The 5,985-nt window shown below is 44.8% G+C and overlaps 1 pseudogene; it reads left to right on the plus strand.

The window, feature by feature from the left end:
- Positions 1-3,435: 3,435 nt before the first annotated feature.
- LOC102491171 (exosome complex component RRP41 pseudogene) lies at positions 3,436-4,427 on the plus strand (annotated as a pseudogene).
- The last annotated feature ends 1,558 nt before the right edge of the window (positions 4,428-5,985 follow it).

The following is a 5,985-nucleotide window of genomic DNA, read 5'->3' on the forward strand; positions in this document are numbered from 1 at the left end:
CTTTCGGGGCTTTTAACTTCTTCCTCACTATCTAGGGAAATAAGATCCTCTCCCTGTTCTTTTTCAATTTTAGAATCCTTGGTTAGATCTGAGGTGGCTATAGCCTTCCCTGGGGTTGATCATTTTGCATAATCTGCTCTCCCTTAGCGACTATAATGGCAAGGGCTTCTATTAAGCTCTGAACGGATATTTCATGCTGAGTAAGCTTTTGTCCCATTATTACCCGTACTTAAAATAAAATGTAAGTAAATACTTACCAGGACGTCTTCTCTTCGTCCCTCTGTGTTTTCTGCTGGCCTTTCTTGGGACAAGTCTCTGCCGTCCCCTTCTGGATGAGTCTCCCCTTCTGGACAAGTCTATGCCATCCCCTTCTGTTTTCTGCCAGCTTTTCTTGCTTGCTCTGCACTGGAGCCTTCCTCGGGAGCTCTTCACTGGATCCCTCGTACCCAAGTCCCTGTTCGGGCGCCATGTATCCCGACCTGCGGGACAGTCGAACAGTTTCCCTGGGGGAGGGAGTGAGAGATGGGACAAACACACGCACACACAATACGAGGTGCTGATCAAGTCATCTTCTTTTTCCGTTTATTGAGGAAAAATGGTGAGTTATATACAGCTGGTGGGCACCAATTGGTTGCCTGAAATGCAAATGAGATAGAACAGCATGAACCAATCATTGGTGTGGGTGGATCGCTCCCATTGCCTAGAAACCCAACCACTTCCGGGGAGAATGATTGGTCACATGATTTCTGAGAAACGATTTGCTCAGTGAGGAAGTGAAACCTAATGGTTTCCAAGATGGTGGATAGCTCAAGATGGTGGATAGCTCAAGATGGTGGATAGCTCACACACTGCAATACCTTCTCTTCCATTCCCCTTTTGAGATTTTGGGCATGCACTCACATGCATGCAATGTGATTTTCAAGCTGCCAGGTCTGGAGGGTCCAGAGACTTGAACCAGAGTCAGCCACCTGGGACTCCAGTATCTTAACCACCAAACCTATCAAATACCAGGGTCTTGTTGTGGAGGAGTCCTACCCAATGGGGCCCCAGGATCTGTTTGAACCTTTGACCTTTGAGCACAGCTTTGGTTGGCTCAGCACATTGGCAAGGCCGCTTGCTGTATGCTCTGGAGACTGCGGTAGCCTTGCTGAAAAGCGACCTCCCTCTGACTCCCTGATATACTACTATAAAAGAATTACACAGCTCTCTCATACATCTTGAATATGTGATAAGATTTCCTGAAAGTCCCCCAACTACTCCCCTTTGCCCTGACCACCTACTGTTAATTACAATGCTTCATCCCTGCGGTCACAATAGAAGGTGTGCTTAAGTTCTATCTAAGCAGAAATAATCTTCTTGACCTTTGGAAGGCCCTTCAAGATACATTTAACATAAGCTTAAAAGTAATCTTTTCTTTACATAAAATAAGATTAGGCCAAAACTGGCCCAGGACACCCCCACCCTCACCAAGTGAAATAGATAAATATATTAGGATTCCTTAAATTAAGTTTTAGATTCCTATATAAGTATCATTCTTTTTAAAATTTTATTTATTCATTCATTTATCTCTAATTTGACAGAGAGAGACACAGAAAGAGAGAGAGAGAAAGAGGGGAAGTGAGAAAGCAAGTCACCAGGTCCAGGACTCAAACCGTGGTCAGCCATGTGGGAGTGTCCAGCACTTTAACCAGCATGCCACCTGCTGGTCCCCAATATAAGTATCATTCTTTATTGAAATAGAACACATAGCCCCTCACCCGTTTACTTGCATGTATCACGTTTTCAATAAAAAGGCATGATAATTTCTAGCAGTTGTCACTCTATAGAGAGCAATCTCTGGGAGTGTCCAACTGAGGATGTGCACGAAAAAGGAACCGAAGCCTAAGTCTTTCCTTCCTGCGCCACCTCAGATGAGATAACTCATCTCCGCCAAGACTGGACTCCAGCATTGTTGTTTTTTATGGCTGAATAGTATTCCATAGAATATATGTGCCATACTTTTCCCATCCATTCATTTGATTGTGGATATTTGGGTTGGTTCCATAGCTTAGCGATCGTGAATAATGCTGCAATAAACATAGATGTGCAAATGCTTTTCTGACTGAACATTCTCCTGTCCTTTGAGTAGATATCCAGAAGTTGGATTGCTGGATCGAATGGTAGTTCTATTTGTAGATCTTTGAGGAACCTTCATATTGTTTTCTGCAGTGGCTGAACCAGTTTACATTCCCACAAACAGTGTCGAAGAGTTCTCCTTTCACCACTTCCCCACCAACAATTATGACTTTTTGAATTATTATTATAGGGCGCGTGCGCTCACCAGACAGAGAGAGCTAGAGAGACAGAAAGCAAGAAATCACCTCCCGGGGGGATGGCCATGCCGCAATCCCTTCTCCTCCATTCTCCTCTTGGGATCTTGGGCACGCATGCACATGCGCTCAACGTAAGTTTTAAGCCACCGGGTCTGGGAATTGAACCGCGGTCGACTACATGGGAGTCCAGTGATATAGCCATTACTCTAACTGCTGGTCCCATGACTTTTTGTATTTTTAACCTTCACCATTCTGACAGGGGTTAGGTGGTATCTCACTGTGTTTTTTTGTTTGTTGGTTTGCTTGTCGGCTTTTTTTTTTTTGAGAAGCTTTTGCTGTAGGGCACATGTGCTCTCCAGAATGACAGAGAGAGATGTGGAGACAGAAAGGGAGAAATCACCACCTCCCCCTGCCCGGCGGGGATGTCCATGCTGCAATCTCTTTTCCTCCATTCATTTCTCAGGATCTTGGGAATGCATGCACACCTGGGTTTAAGCCACCAGATCTGGGACTCGAACCAAAGTAAACTACATGGGAGTCCAGCAACATAGCCATTATGCCAACTGCTGGTCCCACATTGTGATTTTAATCTAAATATCCCCTATGATGAAGGATGTTGAGCATTTCTTCAGATGCTTTTTGGCTGTTCATGTGTCTTCCTCAGAGAGATTTTTGTTCAACTCATTTTATCATCTTTTAATTGGGTTAGATTTTTTTTTCGGATAAGCCACTTGAGAAGCCACTTGAGTTCCTTGTGTATTCTGGTTATCAGTCTTTTTTCTGAGGCATATTTTACAAAAACATTCTCACATTCTGAGGGTTATCGATTCACACTAATTACTGTGTCCTTTGCTGTGCAGACACTTCTTAATCTGATGTCCCACTTGTCTATTTTAGGGATTATTGTCGTGCTTTGGGAATCTTATTTAAAAAGTCTTTGCATACCTCAATGTCTCCCAGAGTTTCTCCAGTATTTTCCACCAGTAATTTTATAGTTTGAGGTCTTAGGTTCAGATCTTTGATCCATTTTGAGCTGACTTTTGTTATTGGTGAAAGATTTAGTTTTAACTTTGTGCATGTGGATATCCAGCACTATTTGCTAAAGAGATTTTCCTTTTTTTAAATGAATTCACTGGCATCCTTTGTAAAAAACCAGTTGGCTGGAACCGCCAGCGGCGCGGCTGCGGAGGGCAGCTGGGCGCTGTGGTCCTGCAGTGGGGAGGGCTGGGTGGCATGCTGCGGGTGGGGGAACCAGGGCTACCGGGTGGATGGGCAGCACGCCGGGGAGCTGCGCAATATCCGGGCGCCCACGGGCATGTTCGTGCAGGCAGAGGGCTTGGCCTACATTGAGCAGGGCAACACCAAGGCGCTGGCCATGGTCTACCGGCTGCACAAGATTCGGGGCTCCTGGGCGAGAGACTTGTCTGACCTGGCACTGGTGAACTGTCAGTATAGCTCAGCGACCTTCAGCACAGGAGAGCGCAAGCGCAGGCCACAGGGGACCCTAAGTCCTGTGAGATGGGTCTGCAGCTCCGCTATCCTCACTCAGCTGCAACCACGCTCCCAGATCGACATCTACTGCCGGTGCTGCAAGCAGATGGTGGAACCTACGCGACCTGCGCGAATGCAGCCACGCTGGCAGTGGAGGATGCTGGGATTCCCCTGCGAGATTTTGTGTGCGCATGTTCAGCTGGCTTTGTGGATGGCACACCCCTGGCGGACCTCAGCCACGTGGAGGAAGCAGCTAGCGGTCCCCAGCTGGCCCTGGCCCTGTTGCTGGCCTCTGGCCAGATCACCCTGCTGGAGATGGATGCCCGACTGCATGAGGACCACCTGGAGCAAGTGCTGGAGGCCGCTGCACAGGCTGCCTGAGACGTGCATACCCTGCTAGACCTGGTGGTGCAGCAGCATGTGCGCGAGCGGCAGGACGTGTGCGTGACTGAGCACACGGGCGCTGTACCCAGAATAAGCCCTGCTCCTCTGCTCACACACCCCTTAGTACTTGAATCTCCCCAGCCTTCCAGAATTGCAGGAACCCGGCAGAGCCTGGCTGGTGTTGGCCCCTGGGGTGACCAGGGATCCTCTCCTAAACACAAACCACGGAATCTTTTGTAGCCTCAGAACTGAAGCCCTGAGTGTGGAGAGCAGTTAATTTGAAAACATGTAATTAAAACATGTGACCTATAGACACATGTAGAAATGCCCTTAAAAAAGGGGAGGGATACAGGGCTGGCAGGTGGTGTGGTGGTTAAGGATGCTGGACTCCCACATGGTAGACCACGGTTCGAGTCCCGGACCTGGCGGTTTGCTTTCTCGCTTTCTCTCTCTCTCTCTCTGTTCCTCTCTGGTCAAATTAAAATAAATAAGTAAATAAATAAAGTTTTTTAGAAAAACCTCTCTCTCTCTCTCTTAAAAAAGGGGGGGTAGGATATGTGGAAAGCAACCAATCTGAAAACATGTGGTTAAAACGTGTGACCTATAGACACATGCAGAAACGCTAAGCTACTCTAGCAGGGTTATTGAGAAGCACTGAGAAGTATCTAGGATCGAAAACAGTATCTACCTGCTGTCAATGGTTGTCTTTTTGTTGTTAATACTCAATACCCCAATACTGCTCAGTATCGGGCTAGAGGAAGTCACATGCATTTATCAGATTGTCTCCCCCCCCCCCCCCTGCAAAAAAAAAAAAAAATTATATGGCGCCAGTCATTTTCACATCTTCTGATGATTTACATCCAAAAACAACTGGCTGTGCATTCTGATTTCTCCTCCCTTATTCTCTTTGCATTCCACTTCCTTCCCCATTCCTTTTGCATCCCATTTTCCCCTTCCCCCATCTTCTGCCCTTTAAAAAAATAAACCTAAAGCTAACTCTAATCCCAACTTCTCCATCAAAAAAAAAAAAAAATCAGTTGACTATAAGCTTTGGGGTTTATTTCTGGAATTTATTTCTGGGGTCCACCTGTCTGTTTTTGTGCCAATACTATGCTGTTTGATTATCACAGTTTTATAGTATATTTTGGAGTAAGGGAGTGAGATGTTACCCACTCCACTCTTCTTGCACAGGATTACTTTGGCAATACAAGGTCTTTTATGATTCCAGACAAATTCTATGATTGTCTTTTCTAGATCTATGAAGAATGTCTCTGGTATTTTGATTGGAATTGCAGTGAATTTGGGAGATATGTAGATTAATTTGGGTAGAATTGCCATTTTGATAATGTTAATTCTTCCAATACAAGAACATGGGTTGTCCTTCCACTTTTTTGTGTTATTTTCAAGATATTTTTAAAGATTTTCATAGTTTTCTTTATAAATGTCTTTGACTTCCTTAGTTAGGTTTATCCCTAGGTATCTTATACATTTGGTAGCTATGGCAAAAGCGGTTCCTTTCTTCATCTCTACCTCATTCAACTTGCTGTTCATATATAGAAATGCTAAAGACTTTTGGATATTGATTTTGTATCCTGTCACGCTACTGTATTCATTTAATACTTTGAGAAGTTTTTTCATAGAAACCTTTGGGTCTTCTAAGTATATAATCATGTCATTTGCAAATAAAGATATTTTCAACTCTTCTTTGCCTATTTGAATACCTTTTATATTATTCTCTTTTCTGATTGGATTGGCTAAGACTTCTAGCACTATATTAAAAAGCAGTGGAGAGGGGACC

This window comes from Tupaia chinensis, unplaced genomic scaffold, assembly GCF_000334495.1.
Source record: "Tupaia chinensis unplaced genomic scaffold, TupChi_1.0 Scaffold145156_1, whole genome shotgun sequence".
Lineage (NCBI taxonomy): Eukaryota > Metazoa > Chordata > Mammalia > Scandentia > Tupaiidae > Tupaia > Tupaia belangeri.